This window comes from Microcaecilia unicolor, chromosome 3 (genome assembly GCF_901765095.1).
Source record: "Microcaecilia unicolor chromosome 3, aMicUni1.1, whole genome shotgun sequence".
Classification (NCBI taxonomy): Eukaryota; Metazoa; Chordata; class Amphibia; order Gymnophiona; family Siphonopidae; genus Microcaecilia; species Microcaecilia unicolor.
The window spans coordinates 201,932,012-201,956,896 of record NC_044033.1 but is presented as its reverse complement, the minus strand read 5'-3'; the positions used below and the strand labels follow the sequence as shown (position 1 = coordinate 201,956,896).

At 44.2% G+C, this 24,885-nt stretch overlaps 1 protein-coding gene across 1 annotated transcript in view; it reads right to left on the bottom strand.

Annotated features, from left to right (window-relative positions):
• LOC115464326 overlaps positions 1-24,885 on the bottom strand; it is a 96,234-nt gene that overhangs the window by 13,499 nt on the left and 57,850 nt on the right. The gene's annotated exons all lie outside the window — the stretch shown is intronic.

Below are 24,885 nucleotides of genomic sequence, written 5' to 3'. Positions count from 1 at the left end.
TTGTGGATATCCTGAAAACCTGACTGGCAAGGGAGTACTACTATTTCTACTACTACTTATCATTTCTATAGCGCTACTAGACGTGTGCAGCGCTGTACACTTGAACATGAAGAGACAGTCCCTGCTCGACAGAGCTTACAATCTAATTACCAGGACCGGACTTGGGAAACAGTGCACACCAGAGGACCTGTTGCATTCTGGATATTAGTTCTGATTTGTCCCACTGAGTAGATCAGAATAACACCTCCATGCATACAGTGACACAAGACCAGGACTGGATTGGTCTCTTTGGCTGACCCAGCTTGAATTGGCATCCCTTCCCTCTGGTAACCCAACCTTTGAATGAAAAGTGCTTACCTTTAAAACTATCCCCACCTCGTCTCCCTTTCTAATCTGTCTAATCTCCTCTGTGTCTCTGAGATAGATGCAAGCACCGAAGACTCAGGAGAGATGAGTGCCCAGGACAGTTGCAAAAGACAAAGTCTCAAGGATGCGGCGTTGCTGCTCATGGGTGTAAAACCTAATGCTTATTTCTGGAGGGTTTTGCAAAGAGGCAGATGTTGGTGAGGGAACGGAAGTGCCATCACGCCTGAGAGATGGGGAGGGAGGGGGTGGCAAAGGGGAAGAGGTTTGGCAGCAGGTTTGTTGGCTGAATGTCCTCTTCCTCTTCCCCACCCCTGGCTCTTCAGCGGTGTTTCTCAGGCTGGTCCCAGAGTACCCCTTAATCAGTCAAGTGTTCAGAATTTCTTTGATGGATATGGATCACAGAGAGAGGTTTGCATGCTCTACCCCCTTTGTGCACCACAGATTCAGTTCATGCATATTTATGTTGGCTATCCTGAAAACCTGATTGGCTGGAGGATTACCTCAGAACCGGCTTGAGAAACACTGGTGTGGCCTGACACTGCAACCACTTCACAAGATGCTGAATGGCCTGACAGCATTCCACACTTCTTAAAGTATCAACACAGATGGAAAGGTGTTAATAATAGCCCATAGGAAGTCTGGAATTCTCCTCCCAAACTGTGACGGCTGGTCTTACATGCCAGGGCATGAGTCAGCAGCACACACTGTGCCACCCCAAAAGCCTATCTCAGTGATCTTTAATCTCTGAGCTCACTCCCTGAAAGTCTGAGCTATCCTTTAGCATTTAATAGGAATTTTCTATATTGCATTCCTCCAACACAGGGGTGGGCAACCTCTGTCTTTGAGGACTGCAAGCCAGTTGGGTTTCTGGGACTTCCCCAATGAATATGCATGCGATCTATTTGCATATGCAAATAGATCTCATACATATTCATTGAACAAAGTTATATTCTAGGTATATACTCAATAATTGGTTGCAATTTGTATATCATACAATCTCTTCAACAACCGGTGTATTTAATTAACAATCTTTATTAAATATTTAATTCAAATAATAGTCTTGTCATCCATATTTTAAAACCTTTTCACACAAACCAACATTCACACCTCACTCTTACTCCATTCGCACTAAACAGAATACCTATATCTATAATAAACATTCTAAAAATCAAATACAATTCTCATTTTCATGTTCCTCATAAGTCATCAAGCAAAAAAACAGCACAAAGGGCCTTTAAAAACAAAAGGGAACACAGTTTTTTCATGTAAAAAAATTTTTTAATGGTAAACTTTGCTTCGTATTATACTTCATTTGGAGACCCCTGACGCAGGTGCGGCGGCACCGAAACACGGCCCATGTCGGGTCTTTCTTCAAGCAAAGTTTACCATTAAAATTTTTTTTACATGAAAAAACTGTGTTCCCTTTTGTTTTTAAAGGCCCTTTGTGCTGTTATTTTGCTTGGTTTGTTTTTGTAGTTAGTTCCCTCTCTCTGTTACCTCATAAGTCATCACCAGAAACTACAATTCAATAGTCACTCTTCTTAAAGCCACAGTCCGTTTTCCCAAAACATGTGCCGTGCGTGTAGGGTCTTGATGGTGAGATGCATATATTATCACTGCAACAGAAAAAACCACTATCAAGTTACAGTTTACTAATTGAAGTGGTGAGAGTATCATGGATTCCTGGAGTCGGTATCCATCTGATGTAAGGGAGTGAAAAACAACAGATGAATGAGGAAGTGGATTAACTCCTAGAGCTATAGCCTGGTATCTCAAGAGACGTAAATTTTGAAAATGACTTTGAAAGAAGTCTAAGCAGCTAGAGAGCATGAAGCTTATGTTAAAGTTATCACATACTGAGGAGTAATTGGACTACATGAGCAGATATAATTTCAGACTCATAAGAAGAAGTGTGGATGATAACTTGAAAACCAAATTGCCAACCCTTTTGGGAAAATGGACTGTGGCTTTAAGAAGAGTGACTATTGAATTGTAGTTTCTGGTGATGACTTATGAGGAATATGAGAATTGTATTTGATTTTTAGAATGTTTATTATAGATGTAGGTATTCTGTTTAGTGCGAATGGAGTAAGAGTGAGGTGTGAATGTTGGTTTGTGTGAAAAGGTTTTAAAATATGGATGACAAGACTATTATTTGCATTAAATATTTAATAAAGATTGAGGGCGATAGGGAGCTCTGCTGAGGGAACGTTCGGAGGAGCGACGATTCCCCTGGAGCATGATACCACACTTTCCTCCCCAGATCTCAATCCTCCTCCATGTCCTGCAGACCTTAGGGGGAAGGTGGAGCTTTTGGCGGCGTCCAAAGATGGCGCCGAAGAAACCTCAGTGGATGGAGCCTCACCCAGAAAGACTGCAGAAGATTTACAATGGGAGCTTTTTGCTCCAGCGGAGGTAACCCTGGGAAGTATCTGGGCAATGTTACAGCATTTAACTACAATTACTATGAAAGCTGCTTCGGATACAACCTCTTTGGTAACAAAAGTTGATTTCCTGAATGACTCTGTAGAAAAGATACGGCAGGAAGCGAGTTCTCAGAGAATTGTTTTTCAACAAGAAATTGACTCGTTAAAAAACTCCACAGAGAGCCTGATTAAGGATAAAATTATTCTACATAATAAATTAGACCAGCTTGAAAATTTTAACAGGCGTCTTAATTTGAGAATAATAAATTTTCCAAAAATGCCAGAGTTGAGTGCACTTGAACTATTTAAAAAATACCTTTCTGAAGTTCTCAATTACTCCTCTGATTTGATGCCTCCGATTAACAAAATATATTATCTCCCAATTCCGCAAAAAGAGGAGCAGAAGAGAAAATCAGAAAATCAACCTATACAACCTCCTGGATTACAAGACTTGACAGCTTTTTTGGAACAGTCTATGAGTGATGTTCAATCTCGCACTACTTTGCTAGTATCCTTTGTCTTTGAGCAGGATGTTAACTCAATTATGAAGTTATACTTTAAAAATGCTCTAAAAGAATTCCTTGGAGCGCGAGTGTGAATATACCCGGACGTAACAAGAGCTGCTCAAGAAAAACGTAAAAAGTTTCTTGCATTGAGAGAAGAGACTAAATTGCTGGGAGCTAGTTTCCTATTATCGTATCCGTGTAAATGTTTGGTAAAATATAAGGGTAACAAATATATATTTTACGATCCAGACCAGCTGAAAAGTTTTGTTGAATTAAAGAAAATTGTCAAGTGACTCCTAGGGAAAGTTTTGAGAAATATAGTTTAACCGTGGATTAGCATTCAGGCCTGTTTGCTTATTTAAAATAATATTCTAGTGTTCTTCTCAACTTTAAGAATTCCCCTCCCTCTTTTAGTGGTCTAAGAAGAGAGGATTAATTTCTAGTAAATGTATTTGCTTTGTATTATTTAGGTGTTACCCTCATGTTTCTATTGCAAGAAATTCTTGTGAATGTATTGCAAAATATAAATAAATAAATAAATAAATATTTAATAAAGATTGTTAATTAAATACACCGGTTGTTGAAGAGATTGTATGATACATATTCATTGGGGAAATCCTGATAACCCAACTGGGTTGTGGCCCTCAAGGACCTAGGTTGCCCACCCTTGCTTTAACATGCAGGGCGAAGTGGTTCCACCTGGCATGAGGTGAGATGGGGTGGAGGGGGATGAAGAATGAAACGCTATGGTTCTCTGGAAAGTGAGGCCACAATGCCTGGGGCCAGGACATGTGAAATTGCTTCTCCAAACTCCTACATAGTCACAGCTCCGAGTGAAGCAGGTGAGCAGAGACCCTGCACTTTCACTACCTCAGACCTGCAAGTCTTAAAGGGCGATTGTAGAAATGCTTGCTCATATTTCTACATCACTTTAACATGTAAATGTGGGGGAAAGTGCCCCCAACGCTCGCATGCACCCTAAGTGCTGTTCTATCAGGGTGCGTGTAAGTGCCTTAATGTGTAAATGCAGTGGGGGCATACATATGGGTGGAGTGTGGGTGGGATGTGAGCGGGGCATGGATGTGTCTCCCATGTAGGTGCAACTTATATAACACTACTAATTGTGTGTATTGGGATAGTAATTCTCTATAGATTGTCTAAAGTTAGGTGCCAGGTAATGCGCGTATAATTGCACTCAGTGGCGTACCAAGGAGGGGGCGGTGGGGGCGGTCTGCCCCATGTGCACGCCGCTGGCCAGGTAATGCGCGTATAATTGCACTCAGTGGCATACCAAGGGGGGCGGTGGGGGCGGTACACCCCGGGTGCACGCCGCTGGGGGGGTGCCGTGCACCTGTCGGCTCCGCTCGTTCCGTGCTCCCTCTGCCCCGGAACAGGTTACTTCCTGTTCTGGGGCAGAGGGAGCATGGAACAAGCAAAGCCGACAGGCGCACGGCACCCCCCCAGCAGGTAAAAGTGCGCCCAGGGGGGTGTCCTTTTGCCAGGGGTGGGGGGGTCGCGCTGCACCTGGGGGGGGGGGCGCATCGGTGATCCGTCCCGGGTGTCAGCCACCCTAGGAATGCCACTGATTGCACTTATAGAACACTAGCATAAGTTCCCAGTTACGAGCCTGACTTTAAGTGTGAGCACTTAGGCTAGCTCATTGGCTAGTGTAAATGCTCGGGCATAACTGCGAGTATTCTACAACGATTCGAAAGCGCCAAACCCCTCAGAGAAAAACTGCACTGGCTCCCTATCAAAGAACGAATTGCGTTCAAAATCTGCACCATGGTTCATAAAATTATCTTTGGCGTAGCCCTGGGATACATGACAGACCTCATAGACCTACCAACCAGAAACACAATCGGATCAACATGAACATAACTAGATCTCCACTACCCAAGCTGCAAAGGACTCAAATACAAATCAACTTATGCATCCAGCTTCTCCTTCATAAGCACACAACTATGGAACGCACTACCAAAAGCCATGAAAACAACGCATGACCACCTAAACTTCCGGAAATCACTAAAAACTAACCTGTTTAAAAAGGCATACCCTACTGATCCAACTTAAATGCCAGAACACTGCAACACAACAAAACCAAAGTTCGTACTGGACATAACTTAACCTATTCTCTCCTACGATTCCCTAATGTGTCTGTTACAATGATCTTTATTATACTACTAAATCACTTTGTATTTGTTCATACCGGAATTAGCGATCACCTTTACGGTACTATGTAAGTCACATTGAGCCTGCAAATAGGTGGGAAAATGTGGAATACAAATGTAACAAATAAATAAATAAATAAAAACTTGGGCATGTGACTTCTAGCCACACCCCATGACCTATCCATGCCCCTTCTGGGTCCACACCCCTGACCCTCCCACGTCCCTCATGGATCCACACCAGTGACCCACCCATGCCCCTCCTGGGACCATGCCCCTGATCCGCCCATGTCCCTTATGGATCCACACCAGTGACCCACCCATGCCCCTCCTGGGACCATGCCCCTGATCCGCCCATGTCCCTTATGGGTCCATACATACATAGTAAATGATGGCAGATAAAGACCTGTACAGTCCATCCAGTCTGCCCAACAAGATAAACTTATGTCCCTCATGAGTCTACACCCTATGACTCACCCATGCCCACACCCCTGACCATCCCATATCCCTCCTCGGTCAACATCCCTGACCCTCCCAGGTTCACATCCCATGACCCGTCCATGCCCCTGACGGCTCCACATCCCTGACCCTCCCATGTCCTTCATGGGTCCATGGGGAGGAGGGTGTTTAACTGTGAAAGTTATCAGATAATGGTCAGAGAGGGGAAGAGCTGAGAGGCAGAAACCGAAGAGTGAACATTGGAGAAGAAGATAAGATCAAGAGAGTGGCCATTCTGGTGAGTGGGGGCAGTGGAGCACAGTTGAAGATTGAAAGAGGATGCTAAAGTGAGAAACTGAGAAGCATAAGAGTCAGAGGGATCATTAGCATGAATGTTAAAATGAGGGAAGGAGATGAAGGTTCAAGAAAGAAGGAAAGCCAGGTATCAAAGTCAGTGAGAAAGGAAGAAAGGGACTAATCAGGGGATCGATAAATGACTGCTACTTGGAGAGGCAGAGGAGTGAATAGATGGAGGGAATGGACTTTGAAGAAAGAAAAGCAGTGAGACTGAGGTGGAAGAGAGGTTGAAATCTACAAGAGGGTGAAAGTAGTAGCCTGACACCACCTCTGTGGCCAACTGGGAGAGAAGTATGGAAGAAAAGGTAGCCTCCATGACACAGGGCCGCAACTGAAGCAGAGTCTTCATGGCAAAGCCAAGTCTCACTTAGGGGAAGTAGATGGAGAGTACAAGAGATAAAGAGGTCGTGGATGTAGGAAAGTTTGTTGGAGACAGAGCGAGCATTCCACAGAGCACATGAGAAGCGCAGGGAAGGGAGGAGGAGAGGAACAGAAATTAGATTGGAGACATCATGGTGTGACCTGCACAAATAGGATGAGAGCTGATATGGAGGACCAGGATTGGAATTGATATCCCCAGCGGAGAGCAGAAGGAGCAAGAGAGTACGGAGATGAGTAGGAGAAGCATGACGACAGCGACGAAGGCGAGATGTACTTAGATAGAATGGAGATAGTTGAATGGAATGAAGGAAATGTTGAAGGTTGAGAGCTGAGAGGAAGGGAGAAGACAAAAAAAGATGGTGAGATGATGAAAGCAGAAGGTGGGCAATGTGTTCCTGCAGTATACAGTGGTTTCAAATGGAGAAACAGATTGGAAAGGGACAGTACGAAGAAAAGAAAGTGTACTGGAGTCACAAGAAGTAACTGGGAGAAAATACAGAGTGCATAGAGAAAACGCTTTGCACGCCATCTGGCTTGCGGCATCTGGAGTGAAGGCTCTGGGAGGATCAGGGTGGACCTGGGAGTCATCCTGGAGAAGGCTGTGAGGATATGCAGATGGGCTGCAAGAACTCCACAGCATCTGGAAGGCAGCTGGTGAGGGCGCTGGGCATCTCCACTATGCACCTCCTGTCCAAGAAAAGGCTTACCAGGGGTTAGGCTGAAGCCAGCATTCCTCCCCCTGAGGGTCACCTGTGATGAGGCAGTGTGTGTGTGTGTGTGAGATTCTCACTCCGCAGCTATAACTGCTTTTCAGAATTAACAGAAACCTCTTCCATAGTACAGCTAATAATTATTAGTTGCAGTCACACATTCTATTACGGAAACTAGAGTTTGCCAAAAACACGGGTTCACCGATTCCACAATGTACATGTGCCAATCTGTGAATGCACAGAAATATTTAGAGGCACACAGATAGTGTGTAAATACGGACCAACACACACACACGTTTATCTGCATAGAACACAAGTGAAATCTCTTTCTAAATAAAATCAACTTTTGGCCCCCAGTTTGCCCATACCCACCCTCCCCAGCTTGCTGGTGTCTGAGCACACTGACGCTTGCAGCCTCTCTTAGACACCCAACTTACCACAAAACCACTTCGTTTCTATCCCACTCACCGGCTCTTCCCGTACACACCCCTGGCCCTCCGACGTGTCATTGTGGGTCCATCCTGCCCTCAGTTCTTCCTCCTGTCCCCTTGCCTTGGCCAGATCTGATCCAATCCAAAATGCTCTTACCCCCCTCCACCTCAGGCGCTGGTTATCTCTCTACCCTGCCAGTCACAGACTGCATGAGACACTTCCTTCAAAAAAAAAGTTTCTGCTGTCTTGGCTGGGAGCCCTGACTGTGTCTGACTCAGCTGGGCCCATGTGATGATGGGGAAGCCTGTACACCAGTTGCCATGACTGTACAGTGCCCTGGGGCAGGATTCTTTCAAAAAGCAAAGCAAGCCTCTTTGACAGGATGCAGGGGCACGGGCCTGCAACTGCAACTCTTCCTCTGCTCCCCTCCCTTCCACCTCATCTGGTGTCAAACTATGCACTAGGCTTGCCAACTGACTTCTGCTGGTCAATTATTTCTTTACAGAAAGGGCAGTGGGGGCACACGACAGCCTTGCATGGGAGACGGGCGGAAGCCAAGACAGTGACAGAATTCAAGAAAGTCTAGACCGGGCACAGAGGATCTTTAGTTACAAAGAAAGTGAAGAGAATAGCAGACAGAAAGTGGGCGCGATTGCCCGATTCGATGCATTCTGGATGGGGCTTTATCTACAATCAGATGCTCTTTGTTTCTGCCTTTGTAAAGGGAAATCATACAAAAAAGAAAAAAAGTTTGAAACATATGGGCAGTAGCATCCCAAAGAGTGAGATTTACCACTGGTGCATCTACAGCAGGGGTGGGAAGACTTTATACACAGAGGGCCGCATGAATGTCAGGACTATTCTTAGCAGGCTACAACATTACTTTATGTCGGAACCGGAAATAGACCTTCTGTGATAAATAAATAATCAAATCAATTCTTTTATATTGTTAACATCCCCTTTCCAGGGTTCAGTGCGGTTTACATTCTAGGTGAGACAAAAGCAGATAGTGTTAGTGCGAGGTTTGAGAAACATTAGAGACCATTGGTGTAATACATGAGACCAAAAACATTAAAGGAAAGGATAATGGATGATACTAGGAGGTAGAAGTCATGATGGATTATTATGAAGCAGTCTTTGGCAAGAGAAAAAGTTTTTTTAGCGTCTTCCTGAAGCTGAGGTAATTTTCTGTTCTGATGGCAAGAGTTCCATATTTTAACTCCAAGTACAGGGAATAGAGAGCTGAAAATCTTCTGATTTTGAATTGTCTTGAAACGGTGACGCTAACATCAGTTGTTCTTTCAGTCTGTTAGACTGGACCAAACGTAGCAAAATGGTCTTAGTCAGCAGTTCAGAGGTGAAACCCTGTAAGATTTGAAAAATTAAAAAAGTAGCTTTGAACCCGAGTCTTTCTGCTATGGGAAGCCAGTGTAGTTTGTTAAGATGAGTTGAAACACTGTATGTTAGTCTAGCAACTGTTTTCTGTACGATTTGCAGTGCTTTCTGATATTGACACTTAATACCAAGAAATAGAACGTTACAGTAATCCAAGTGAGGTAGGACTAACATTTGGACTAGTAGTGAAAAGGCTTTTTGGTCAAAGAATGATCTGAGTAGATCATTTTGAACAGTGTTTTCTTCCATAGCTCTTTAATATGGGAATAGAAGGTGAGTGCTATGGCTCCAATGTAGCAGGTGAGGAACAGGTGAGGCCACACTTAGGCCCTGCCACATCCTCCCCCCCCCCTCCCCTTACATAGTAAATGAATGAAATGACGGCAGAAAAAGACCTGCATGGTCCATCCAGTCTGCCCAACAAGACAAACTCATATGTGCTACTTTTTGTGTATACCCTACTTTGATTTGTACCTGACAGGAAGTTTGCATTGGGACTCTGCAGCCCTTGAGTGTAGGTTTATGCTGGAAGACCCCACACCATACTTTTAATTTAATGAGTGGTTTTGGGCCCAGGTGGAAGTAGGGTAGCATTGGCAGTGAATATGACAGGGGAGAAGGGGGAGATGCTGGACATAGGAGATGGAGGGTAAAGGAGGAGAGATGAGATGCTAGACACAGGGATGGGGAAAGTTGTGGAGATGCTGAAATATTGTAAGGTAGGGCCTTTAGCCTCCCCTGTGGCATCAGATAACTTTGGGCCAACACTGGGACTATGGGAGAAAGAAAGGTGTGGGGTTTCTTCTGGGTGAGCCCTAGGGAGCAGCACTGTCTGAAACATTTGCTTAGAGAGTGCCAGGAGGAGGTGGTAGAAGATTTGCTACAGTTTTGCAAACATTACCAGTGGATGAGGAGAGCAGCCATCAAGGTTCTTGCATAGGAAGAAGGAGGACGAGGTCCAGGCCTGTACATTTGGTTTAGCACTTTTGCTCTTAAAAGGACTTTGCTTTGTGGACTGCAGTTTTTATACTTTCTTTTTTTTGTAGGGGAAGTTACAGATTAAAGAAAGTTTTATGGACTTTGGTCTTAGTAAGATTTGTTATCTTGTTCAAACTGCAGTAGTTTTGCCAGTTGAGGCCGTTAGAACATTCTCCCCTGATCCACCAGCCCGTGCCTTGTGAGCTGTGAGAATGTGCTTTTCCAAGGTATTCCTGGTTTAAAAATAGACATTGGCACCTAAATTTGTTTTATAGCACCTCTGGGGCCACTTAATTACACTTGAATTTGGGTTCTGTTTTGCCTTTACCATTTTCCCTGGGAGGTTGTTCCTTACATCCGCCAACTCTCCTGAGAAGGAATATTTCCTCATGACTCCTCCTCGCCTTCTACCATGACCTTTTCTTCTCACACTTCCTTTCCACTGAAAAAGGTTTTTGCATTGTGCATTACTTATATCATTCAGGCATAATAGTCTCTGATGTCCCCACTGTTGCCTTTAAGTTTCATCTCAAAGAGTTTTTGGCATAAATCCTGCAAGTTTCTCTGGATCATGTCTAGCTGTTAAAGTTTCCAGAAATGGGTACAGTACAGAATCAGAGTAATGCATTTTTTTTTTTGTGGGGGGGGGGGGTGTGAAAACATCCAAAAGGAGCTGTATTTGAAAAGCGGGGGGGGGTGGTGGGGGGGGGGGGGGGGGGGGGGGGGGGGGGGGCTGAGAATAGCTAAACAACATGACAAGGTCAATAGCGAGGCCCCACGTGGAACATCATGTTCAATTTTGGAGGCTATATCGCACCAAGGATGCAAAAAGACGAGGTAGTGCAGAGGAAGGCAACAAAAGTGGTACCATGTTTGTCAAAAGACAAGACTTTAAATATGTCTACCCTAAAGGAAAGGAGAGTTAGGGTGATATGATACAGACTTAACTATTTGAAAGGTATTAATATGCAAATTAACCTTTTCAAAGACTGGGCTGTAGTAGAACTAGGATGACATGAAGTGAAGCTGGAAAGGTAAAACTTATAAAAACAAAAACAAAAAATCAGGAGCATTACCTTCAATTCTTACAAACCTCTCTCATGCCTATTCATTGTGGATAGCTCGGTGTGTGTACTGAGGACTGAGAACCCAGCAAGTTTGGCCAAATCACAGCCTTTCCGCTTTTTTCTCTAACTGTATGCTCTCTACTTACTTTCCGCTTTTAAACTGGAGCTTCTTTCTCCGTTTCTAGCTTTTATATATTGTGAACCACTTATAGTCTGAAGGAAGAGCAGTACATCAAATCAACCATAAACCACAGAGAGGAATTCAACCCGTAATTGAGAGGCAGATACAGAAAAGCTTGTTAGTTGTGCACTGATGGCTGAGGGCACAGCTTGTTAATGCAAAAGGTGAAGCCTGGTTAGAGCACTGGTCTTGCAATCCAGAGGTAGCCGGTTCAAATCCCACTGCTGCTCCTTGTGATCTTGGACAAATCACTTAACCCTCCATTGCCTCAGGTACAAACTTAGATTGTGAGCCCTCCTGGGACAGAGAAATATCCAGAGTACCTGAATGTAACTCACCTTGAGCCGGGCCACTGAGAGACTGGGCCCGGGCTCCGCCCCCACCCCCCTCCACTGGGCCCCCCTGAATTCAAATCATAGTGCCTCACCTCAACCTCGCTCCATGTGAAAGAAGCACAGCAGCAGCAGTCTGCAGATCGCCTCCCTTCGGATCTTCCCTCCCTGTGTCCAGCCCTCGTCTGACATAACTTGCGCGAGGGTGGGACACAGGGAGGGAAGGCCCGAAGGGAGGCAGACTGCCGCTGCTGTGCTTCTTTTACAGGCAGTGAGGTCGAGGTGAGGAACTATGATTTGAATTCAGGGGGGCCTGGCCCAGTGGTGGACAGAGGGGGGGGGGGGGGGTGGAAGGGACTGCGGCGCCGGGCCCCCCTTGAGGCCCGGACCCAGGGAATTTTGTCCTCCCTCTCGGCGACCCTGCCTTGAGCTACTACTGAAAAAGGTGTGAGCAAATCTAAATAAATAAAATAATAATAATGTTAACCATGGACTCTGCATTTGAAATAAAACAGTGAAGTCAGGAATTTTGTTGAAAGCAAGTGGGACATAAAGAGCCAGGCACGCAGGTCTTGTATGAAAGTTTGTTGCCCCCTAATGGCCTTTCCCCACAACTGAATCATTTGGCAGTCACTCATGGTTCTAAGCACAAGATTGAGGTTGCTGCTGCTTGCTTTTTTTTATGAATGTGAATATTGAGGGTCTTTAATTTTTTGGATGCAGCCCATGGAATTGAGTCCACATTAGAAAACATTTTTGGTTTTTTTTTCCAAATATTTTATTGAATAATTTTCAGTAATAATAGAAACAATGGAACAATTAAGGAAGAAAGGGAAAGAAAGTAATACTACTAGTATGCAAAATCAGATAAAGAGCATTAGATGTAAAGATTTTCAGTCAAAACAAGTAGACAACAAGTCAATTAAAGAGATTGTAGATAATGTTCAAGTGGTTCCCATAACTTCTTTTTGGGTAACACAATACACTGCTTCTCCTCTAATGCAAATTCCACTTTTGGATACTGTAGAACTGAATTCCACCAACAGTGAAGGTTGAGCAAATGAACAGATTTCCAGTTGAGTAGAATATGCTTTTGAGCAATAGTGAGTAAAATATCCAACAATTTTGCTTGAGAAGACGACAGATTTACTTGCTGTGCACACGATTTAAAAATTACTATTGTTGATGATAGAGTACAGTCCGTTTGAAGAATTTTCTGAATTATGGGTCAAATTGCCTGCCAGAATTGGGAGTACAAGGTTGCATTCATATCCTATATAATAATTCTCACCAGCAACGTTCTAATGTGTCTGCCTGTGTCCGTGGCGCCTTCGGAGTTGCTGAGCTAGGCTCCGTAGCCAGGCTGACGTCACTCACAGCTGATTCCCAGGCAGCTGAGCTAGGCTCCGTAGTTAGGCTGACGTCACTCATAGCTGATTCCCAGGCAGGGGGAGGAGTAAGGAAACATGTGGAGCAACTGGAAAGGAGCGGCGCATCAAACAACGCCCCTCCTCTCCCCTGCCCCCCCTCCAGCCACCCATGTCCTGCGACCCTCCTTTCCCCTGCCCCCCTGCAGCCACCCATGTCCACCGACACTCCTCTTCCCCCTGCCCCCCCCTTCAGCCACCCATGTCCAACAACCCTGCTCTCTCACCTACCCATCCTTCATCCACCCAGGTTGTGTAACCAATTCGTCAGGGCAGGCGGGAAAGATACCCGGTCCTGCCTTCCCACTGCTGGTGCTGACGCTCCCCCGCTGCCGGATCGCTGTTCAAAATGACCACCGATACTTACAAGGGCGGCCTCCAAGACTTCAGCAGAAGTCTCGTGAGTCCACCATTGGAAGTCTTGGCGGCCATTTTGAACAGCGATCCGGTAGCAGGGGAGCATCAGTGCCAACAGCGGGCAGGCAGGACCGGGGATCTTTCCTGCCTGCCCCGAAGAATTGGTTACACAACCTGGGTGGATGAAGGAGGGGCAGGTGAGAGAGCAGGGTTGTTGGACATGGGTGGCTGGAAGGGGGGCCTCAGACCATAAAGGGAGGGGGGAGGGGGCACGCACACACTCACTCACTCTCTGTCTCTCATATACACTCTCTCTGACACACTCTCCATCTCTCACACACACTCTCTATCAAACATACACTCCGAGGAAAACCTTGCTAGCGCCAGTTTCATTTCTGACAGAAACGGGCCTTTTTTTACTAGTAGCATATGAAGTAGAGTTCCCGACTTTTGACGACAGTGCCAGCATTTATCTGAAGAGATTGGACATGCTCTTGCTAGTTTACGAGGAGTCCAATTGACCCTATGATATAGTAAATACATAGACTGAATAGAAGCTGCAGACAATGGCCTCATAACCCTTGACCAGAAAAAGGACCATTTCACCTCGTCTAGAGATTGACCTACATCCAATTGCCAGTTGGCTTGAAGAACTGTATTGAAATTAAAGGAGTGTTTTATCAATATCTTGTAGATCCGTGATGCAGTTATGACCTTCAACAATTAGAGATTGTGCAGTGTCAAATAGTGAAGGCTGTAATGCAGACAATAGAGAAAATAACGGAGAAGCAGCAATACTATGAGTTATCTGTAACCACTTGAAGTATGAAGAGGAAGGTAAGGAAAATTGTTCCTTAAAATCAGTAAATGCTCGAAAGGACTTATCTGTGTGACGTATATCAGAAAAAGAGTCCTTATTCCCTTATCAATCCATTCTTTCCAAAGGAAGGGAAGTTTGTTAATTCGTATATGCGGATTGTACCATAATGACATATATAAAGAGTTTGAGACGGGCACAGCAAACAGTTTAACTCAAGAAGTGATTTCACAGTAGCAGAGAGTATAGGATCTATATTCTGGGAAGGAAAAGAAGAGGATAGTAACATTGGAAGTGTGAATGGATGCACCCTAGCTTCTTCAAATAACCAAATTGGTGTACAATCATCTTTCTGAAGGATCCATTTACAGCCCTGTTGGGATATAAAAGATCTGTGGTAACTATTCAAATCTGGGCATAGAACACCCCCAGTGTCCTTTGTACCTTTAAGTTTTTTTAATAGCGATTTCAGGGGATTTATTTTTCCATAAAAAAAACCAGATAGCAACTTTATCTAACTGGGAAAAAAATGAAAGAAAAATCAGGGGAAAGCATACTAAGAATGTAATTAATCTTAGGAGATATCATCTTAATTGTTTCTATACAGCTCCACCAAGACAGAGAGAGAGGATGCCAAGAGTGTAGCAGCACTTTTAGGAACTTTAATATTGCTTCCATATTACAAATGAACGGTGTCTGTCAAAGAGGTATATACATCTTTTCCTAGATATTTGAGCTTAGGTTTAGCCCAAATTAATCCAAATGAGCTTGCAATATGTGGGAGAGCATATGAATTTAGTGGAAGAAGTTCAGTCTTCTGTTGATTAATTTTGTATCCAGAAAAATGAGAGAATGCATTGATAGTTTTAAAAAGTGTAGGAAGGCTGAATATTTATTTCTTGCATTTGTACCCCACATTTTCCCACCTATTTGCAGGCTCAATGTGGCTTACATAGTACCGTCAAAGACGTTTGCCCAGTCGGTGGATAACAAATACAAAGTTGTATAGTGATCGGATGAGGTATAAGTGGAGGGTTGGAATGGATGAAGATTGTGTGTTGTCCTGTTCGATCATAGTCATACTGTGTTGGTAGGTGAAGAGGGTTATGTGGGGTCGTTGGGGTAGGTCTTTTTGAAGAGGTTGGTTTTTAGTGATTTCCTGAAGTTTAAGTGGTCGTGGATTGTTTTCACAGCTTTTGGGAGCCCATTCCATAGTTGTGTGCATATGTAGGAGAAGCCGGATGCGTAAGTTGTTTGTATTTAATTTCAAGACCTTTATAAGTAACACCTTTTATGTTACGGAAATCCTTTATTGCCAACAAGAGAGGCTCAAGTGCTATATTGAAAAGATATGGAGAGAGGGGACAGTCTTGTCTAGTTCCTCATTTAAGAAAAAATGTTTTTTTTAAAATAATGAATTGTTGATAACTATTCTAGCCATGGGATTGGTATATAGAATTTTAATTTTATTTATAAACTAGTAAAAAAAGGCCCGTTTCGTAAACAAACAAAACGGGCGCTAGCAAGGCTATAGAGAGAGTGAGAGTGTGTATATGTATGTGTGTGACACAGAGAAAGTGTGTGTGTGTCTCTGTGTGAAAGAGAGTGTGCACAGGTAGGGTGAAAATGAAGAAACAGCAGTGAAATTTTACATAGGACAGCTGAACCATTTGAGGCGTGTTTGTGTGTCTGTGTGAGAGAGTGTGTATATGCGTGTGGGTGCATGTGTGTGTGAGATAGAGACAGTGTAAGTGTGTGTGTGTGTGCGCGTCTGTGTGAAAGGGTATGGTCAAAATGAAGAGACAGCATTATAATTGTACATAGCACAGCACGAACATTTGAGCCAGTTCTTGCCTTATCTCCCCTGCCACCCCCTCCATACCCAATGATTCGTTCCTTGTCTTCCATCCCCTCTGTGTCCCATGTGTGTGTGTGTGTGTGTGAGAGAGAGAGCGAGAGAGAGGTGCTAGCAGTCCCTGTGATAGTGGCAAGTCAGTTGCTCATTATAGCCAGTTAAGAGTGAGAGTGTGTGTGTATGTGCTGTTTTTTTTCCTTCCCTCCTATGCCCTCCGTGTCCGTTGTTTGTGTGGAGAGCAGAGATCTATATGGTCCTTTTAGCGTTGCTGTTGACGTCGCGTAGCAACTGTGTGCTGCTGGTTTTCATTGTTTCGCGATGTGTCTTATGTCACGTTCCGTCGCTTAGTAACAGGTTCGCGATGCGATTGGTTGAGTGTCATTGGTCCGCCCTCGACGTCATGATGTTTGACGTAGGGGGTGGGGCCAACACTCATGTGCGAATTCCGGGTTTCACCACCATGCATTTAGAATGTTGGGACTTATGGAGGCTTCAGAACGTTGGAGGTGCGTTTTATATAGAGAGATTCCTGGGGACAACCAAACCAATCTAAAGCAAGAAACAAATATTTCCATTCAACCCTGTCGAAAGCTTTTTCTGCATCAAGAGCTAAAGCCACTAAGGGTTGATCATGGGAATTTGCCAAATGAGAAATGTGGAGAAAGAGGCGTGTGTTATCACTAATAAGTTTACCTGGCATGAATCCAACTTGATTGGGACTTATAACTTGAGATAATTTGTTTAATTCTATTGGCTAGAATTTTAGCATAAATCTTATAATCAAGATTTAGTAAAGAAATAGGGTGATAGTTAGATACTAGCATGGGATCTTTATTTGGTTTTGGTAGGACAGTGATAATTGCTTCAGAAAAACGACAACCAGAGACATTATCTGGAGTTAGAGCATTAAATAGTGAAAGAATCACATGTGAAAGATCTGATTTGAAAATTTTATAGAATTCTATTGGAATTCCATCGGGACCTGGTGGGGTTTTTTTGAGGGGTTTCTTTAATTGCTTTATAAAATTCTTGTTCTGAGATTTGTTTCTTAAGTGATTCTATATCAGTAAGAGACCATTTAGGACCTTTGAGAGTAGATAGGAATTCAAATGCCTTGTGTTGAGTGTTCATTGGTTCAGATTGATAAAGATTAGAATAAAAATCATGGAAGGCTTTGGAAACCTCAATATTAGATGTAGCAATAACTTGATTGAGTAGTTTGATAGCAGAAATTTGAACTTTAAGTCTTTTTCTTTTGAGGTAGTAAGTCAATAGTGTACTACTCTTGTCTTTTTCAGCATAATATTTAGAATGCATATCAAAATTTGTTGTCCAGCTTTAAGACTAATTTATTCAATTTGTATTTTAATTTATACAGAGAATTGAGTAAGGAGGCATGTCCTAATTTTATGTAATCAGTTTCTGTATTTTTAATTTGTGATTCAAGTTCAGTAATCTGGATTTTTGTTTTCTTGCTTAGCCTTATAAAATGCTTAAAGAGTTAATTTTGCCTCTTAGCGCGGCTTTAAATGTTTCCCATAACAAAACAGGGTTAGTAGAGGAAGGGGTATTCATTTGAAAGAATTGCTTAATAAAAGATTTAATTTTCTTAGAGTTCGCTTATAAGAATGCAAAGAGGCAACATATAGTTAATCCATCTAGAGAACACCAGGAAAGAGTAGCAACTGCCCTGGCGGCGTTAAATTCTATGATCCATGAAAAATATAAGGGGCTATTGTTTGCTAGGCAGTTAAACTTTCAGAGATTTGGCAATAAGGCGGGAAGATTGCTGGCACAGGTAGCAAGAGCAAAAACCTCGCGGAATTACATTTCTCATATCACTCCAGATGCTGGAACCTGCATCTCGCAGCCAGCAGAGATAGCAAAGGTTTTTAAAGATTATTTCCATGGAATTTATTCCCAGAGCGGAGAGCCCCAGTCACCTTTTATAGATGATTAGTTAGAAGATGCGGGTATGCCACGCTTAGAACAAAGAGTTAAAGAACAGTTGTCATTACCTGTAAGAGCACAGGAGCTTCAAAAAGCCATAAAATCTCTTCTGCTTCGGTCGGCCCCTGGCCCGGATGGGTTTTCGGGCGAGTATTATAAAATATTGGGCTCGGAAGTGGTGGAACCCCTTGTGTCGTACTATGAGGCGGTGATAGACCGTGGTTTCTTTTCCCCGGGGGAGAACGAGGCCTTAATCACTCTCATCCCGAAGCCTGGCAAGCCTCAGGACCAAGTAGAATCTTACAGGCCAATCTCATTGCTCAATGTTGATATCAAGCTTTTAGCAAGAGTATTGGCTGAGAGATTGGCGCAGCATTTGCCATCTTTAATTGGTGAACACCAAGTGGGTTTTGTCCGAGGGCGCCAGGCGACGGTCAATGTGCGCAAAGTCCTTTTATCCATGGCACACGGTCACAACACTAAGAAGCAGCTATTATTGTTGAGTTTGGATGCTGAAAAAGTTCCACTGCACTTTATCAAACGCTACCTTTTTAAAGTGTTACAATGGGTAGGACTGGAGGGCTGGTTTATGGAAGCGATTGCGGCCTTGTATGCCAGCCCCTCGGCATGCATAGTGACGAACGGAACTGTGTCTGCAACATTCCGGTTGCAGAGAGGGACAAGACAGGGTTACCCACTCTCCCCGCTGTTGTTTTTGCTGTACCTAGAGCCTTTGCTCCGCACACTTATGAAAGACCCAGATGTTGCGGGGATCACCATACCGACACAGGAGGTTAAAGTACTAGCATTTGCGGACGCTATCCTCTTGACTCTGACACGACCTGAGAAATCAGTGCAGCACTTATTGGCGATTTTAGATTAATTCAGTTCTCTCACAGGCTTTTCCCTCAACTTTCAAAAATCTGTTGCTCTTCCACTACAAGCTGAGATCCGGGCGGGGTGGGCGGGCCAGTTCCCCTTTCAGTGGGAACAATCCCAGATTAAGTATTTGGGGGTTTATATCCCCATAAACCTGTCAGAGTTGTATGCACAAAATATTGTACCATTAAAACAGCAGACTACGAAACTCCTGCAGAGATGGCAGGCCGCATAGCTCTTTATAATATGGTTTTGTTTCCCAAATGGACCTATGTGTTGCAGATGCTCCCCCTTTTATTATGACCTAAGGAGGGAGGGTGGCTGTGAAAGAAATTGAATCATTTTATATGGCAGGGGAAGAGAGCCCGCTTACCACTCTCCAAAGTGATGATGCCCCGAGCAAAGGGGGGGCTGGGGCTCTTGGACCTCAGACTTTTTTCCATGGCTAGCAGTATGAGACATTTATCAGATTGGTTTCGCAATACCCACTATTTTTCTTGCACCACTGCAGAAACCAAGCTTTTGGGGGAAATTCATTTTTCATATTGGCTACATGCGCCCTCAATAGACATGACACAACTGGGGCCACTCAAATGCATATTGGGCCCGTTACGTACTACCTGCAAGCGGCTTGGACGATTAAAATTGCTGGATCCCTCTGTTTCGGTGCTTTTGCCGCTCCAGGGAAATCTGGCTTTCCCGGTGGGGAGTTCATCGCTCAACTTCCGGAGGTGGGCCGTAGCGGGAATCAAATATTTGTTCCATGTGGTTACTGAACAAGGGAATTTGAAACCATTTGAAGTATTGAAAGAGGAGTATGGACTGAGTGGGAATGACTGGTTTGCATATGTGCAGTTGAAACATTATATAAGTTCATTGCCTTCAGCTTCCCTGACTGCTGACTCTTTGGAAAGACTCAATGAACTATTGGGATTAGACGCACAATTAAGAGTGCCGTTGAGCTATTTCCATCACTATCTGAGAGAGGCACTTGAGCCTCTGGATCATCGAGTGGTAACCCAGGCTTGGAATAAAGAACTACAGCTGCACCTCCAGCCAGAATATATAGGAGCAAGCCTTAAAACGCTGTATACAATCACAGACAATGCGGCCTGGTGGTAACTACAATATAAGTTTTTGCTTCGCTTACACATTTCACCTCACAGAGCATAGAGAGCAACGCTCCAGAAGTCAGACTCTTGTCCAAAGTGCGGAGGGGCCAATGCACATCTGGGACACATGTACTGGAGCTGTCCCAGAGTCAAAATGTTTTGGACTGAATTAAACAGTCATGTGTCTCAGCTCTGGAGCACGACGTGGAAATCTTCTCCGAGGCAGCTTTTTGATTTATTTGGAATACAAAGCCCGGCTCCAACAGGATTTAAAAGTTTCTTGAAGCGTACAATGGTGATGGCAAAGCGAGTCATTTTGCAACTATGGTTGGCAGCGGACCGCCCGACCATATCCCACTGGAGATCAGCTATGATTCAAGCCTGTGCACTGGAGAAGACAAGAATCCCGGACTTGGCCTCTAAAAGAGGCAAATAGTTCTGTAATATTTGGTCTCCCTTTTGGGACTCTCTCACTCCGGTAGCACGAAGATATTGAATTGTTAACACAGATAGGATACTGGTTGATAAGGAATATGTCGCATCTCTCGCGCTTGCCGCGCTCTCGAGGACCTTGGCATACCTTCAGGCTTCTTCCCCGGAAGCGCGGGGTTTGTGAGTCCTTTAGGCAAAATCACCTTCCAGGTAGAGAGGAGATAAGACTGGACCGGAACTCCGGACTGGAGTTCTACACCGGAACACTCGGAACTGGAACGCACCGGACGGGTGCGCACTGGAGTGGGGCCCACTGGACTGGACACACTGGAGTGGCCCCACTGGACTGAAACATACAGGAGTGAAACCCGCTGGACTGGAACACACTGGAGCGGAACCCGCGGAACTGGAACACCCTGGACCTAGGCTTCACCTACACTTGACTGCCTTCCCCCTCGGGTTGAGCCCTCAGGTTCTGGCAGCCGGTAGGACTTACAGGAACAGCAGGAATGAAGGTCCAGGGGTGCCCCCTGGCACCTAGGCGAAGGCAAGGCAGACAAGCAGGGTCTGTCCGGGTTCTGGCAGTCGGCAGGATTCAACACAATGATTAGTAAACTGTACCCAGGCTAATAGGAATGCTATACCCAGGCAAACCAGTCATACACAAGAACATACACAGAGCAAACTCAGGAGACTTGGAAGGCTATACACCAGCTACCACTAAGCTGTGCCCACGCTAACAAGTCATGCCCTGGACACAAACGCAGAACACTAGCAAAGCTTTACACAGGCTACAAGCCAGACGGTGCCTAAGCTAGCTAGTCTGTCACTAGGAACCAACACAGAGAACTAGCAGAGCTATGCACAGGCTACAAGCCAGACGGTGCCTAAGCTGGCTAGTCTACACTTAGGAACAATCACAGTCTCGGGACTAGCAAGGGCGGCCAGTCTAACACGAGGAACAACCACAGTGAACTAGCAGAGCTATGCACAGGCTACAAGCCACACGGTGCCTAAGCTGGCTAGTCTATCACTGGAAACAAACACAGAGACCTAGCAGCGCTATGCACAGGCTACAAGCCAGACGGTGCCTAAGCTGACTAGTCTACACTAGGAATAATCACAGTCTTGGGATAGTGGCTAGCAAGGGCGGCTAGTCTAACACTAAGAACAAACACAGTCTTGAGATAGTGTTAGACTAGCCGCCCCTGCTAGCCACTATCTCAAGACTGTGTTTGTTCTTAGTGTTAGACTAGCCGCCCCTGCTAGCCACTAAGAACAAACACAGTCTTGAGATAGTGGCTAGCAGGGGCGGCTAGTCTAACACTAAACAACCACAGTGAACTAGTAGAGCTATGCACAGGCTACAAGCCACACGGTGCCTAAGCTGGCTAGTCTATCACTGGAAACAAACACAGAGAACTAGCAGAGCTATGCACAGGCTACAAGCCAGACGGTGCCTAAGCTACTAGTCATGCACTGGAAACAAACACAGAGAACTAGTAGAGCTATGCACAGGCAACAAGCCAGATGGTGCCTAAGCTAACTAGTCATACACTGGAAACAAACACAGAGAACTAGTAGAGCTATGCACAGGCAACAAGCCAGACAGTGCCTAAGCTAACTAGTCTGAACAAACATAGAACACTAGCAAAGCTATACACAGGCTACAAGCCACACGGTGCCTAAGCTAGCTAGACAAACATAGAAACTCACACAGAGCAAACACTGACACCGGGTACAGAGCACTCTATACACCAGGACCTTTAGATGAGATGCAAAGGCCAGGACTGTAGTCTCCAAGTCACTAATAAAGCTCATCAAGACCAGAGCCACAGCTGCAGCAATCACCTTGCAACCAAACAGAGGCTTGACACACAAAGCAGTCATCCCATAGGAAGGAACAGCGGGAGCCATCTTGGATACTGGCAAGGAGGAAGAGGTGGCAGCCATCTTGGAAGAGGCAAAGCCCACACAGGTGAGGTTCAGTAGGGCAATCAGCACACAGAGCCAGAGAGAACCTAAGACAGACACAGACACAGAGACAAGCAGAAGCCAGCACAGACACTGACTCCCAGAAACAGGGTAAGTCTGAGGGTTGTCACGGCCACGGACGGGACAGAATAGGTAGGGGGGGGGAAGGTAAGGGAGGGGTTGGGAGGGGGAGATAAGCTGGGATAAACTTTAAAAGCATGCAAGCCAGATTTTGTCATTTTGTGTTGCATTGTTTCATCTTGATTGTAAATTGACTAAGTTTGGATTGCAATAAATATGAATAATAATTAAAAAAAAAAGATTTAATTTTCAGAAGAACTTCCTCATCTCCCAATAGGCTAGTAGGCAGTCACCAAATTAGTGATTTTCTAGGAGCCATTGCTGTCCAGTTTAATGTGAGAGACTGGGGCATGGTCTGAAACTGAGATGGAGGAGGATTTGCTGGACTGAGCTAATGAGTTGGAGATTAAAAAATAGTCTAGCCTGGAAAAACTATTATGTGGGGCTGAATAGAAAGTAAATTCATTAGAAGTAGGGTTACATAATCTCCATGGGTCTATAAGGTGTAATTGATCAATATACGAGTGTAAAGTGATGGAGGATTTGGAGGGAGTCAATTTGGTTTGTGAGTGCCTATCAAGGAAAGAGTCCATGGGAATGTTAAAGTCTCCAGACATAATAATGGGGATAGGATCTTGAGATTGGACAATATGAAAACCGAGAAAAAAATTCTGGGTAGTCAATATTGGGAGCGTAGATGTTAATTAATAGGACTGTTGTATTGTTAATAGTGGTTTTAACAATTAACCATCTGCCTTCAGTATGGATGAGTTACAATCTTTGCTAAATAAAACTGAGACCCCATTTCTTCTGCCTTGAGCAGGGGAATCTATTGAGGAAGAGATCCAGCTACACTGCTTAATAAATTGGGAAGTGTGTTTCAATTTAAGATATATAAAAACCTTCTCTCTTTTAATGGGGTGCCTTAGATCATTTACATTCCATGTCACAATATTAATAGAGAGGTCAGTACAATGTAGGTTATAAAATGAAAATAAATAAATGACTTAAAAGTCTACAGCATAACAGTAAATTATCAAAAGTGCAATACCAAGAGCATACTAAACCAGAAGATAAGAACGGCTTGAAGAATTACATTAATAGTTCCACCAATAGAATGAAAGGTGAATAAATGAGACAGAGTAGGGATGAGAGAACAGCTAAAGAATTCCCTGTATTATGCCTGAAGGAAAATTATATGCCAAAGGAATAATGGAGAATCTTCAATTATTCAGTATGCCACATATAAGCATGAGAAATATATATTTAGGACACCTAAGACAATTATATGTAATATAAAAGATAGGAGAGTCAAGAATTAAAATTGAAACAGGGGATATCAATGAAATATCAAGTAAGAGATGAATCTGCATAATATAAAGATGAGAATATTAATAGAAGAAATTAAGGAAGCTAGGTATTAAACAAGCAAGAAAACTCTTTAAAAAAACCCAACCTGTTACTAAAGATCAGCAATAGAGAAAAACTCGAATTAAAAAAAAAAACAAACCTATGAAAAACACAAGCATATTACAAGAGGTTAATACACTTTAGATATACGTGGAGGTGCATAATCGAACGCGAACACCCATCTCCATGGGCATCTATCTCCGAGAACGGGTACGTGAAGGGGCGGGACAAACCGTATTTTCGGAAAAAAAAGGCCGTCCATCTTTTTTCCAATAATATGGTTTATGCCAGCCAAATGCATCGGATTTGGGCGGTTTCGTTTTTCAGCGATAATGGAAACTGAAGGCGTCCAGCTAAAAAATGAACAAATCCATGGCATTGGGAGGGGCCAGGATTCATAGTGCACTGGTCCCCCTCACATGCCAGGACACCAGCCGGGCACCCTAGGGGGCACTTGTAACAATTAAAAAAAAAATTAACTACCTCTGAAGTCCATAGCTCCCTTCCCTTGGGTGCTGAGCCCCCCCCAAATCCCCCCCAAAACCCACTCCCCACAACTGTACACCATTACCATAACACTTATGGCTAAGGGGGGCACCTAGATGTGGGTACAGTGGGTTTTGGGGGCGGTTTAGAGGGCTCCCATTTACCACCACAAGTGTAACAGGTAGGGGGGGGGGGTAGACCTGGGTCTGCCTGCCTGAAGTACATGCACCCACTAAAACTGCTCCAGGGACCTGCATACTGCTGTGATGGAGCTGGGTATGACATTTGAGGTTGGCATACAGGCTGTAAAAAATTTTTTAGTTTTTTTTTTGGGTGGGAGGGGGTTAGTGACCACTGGGAGAGTCAGG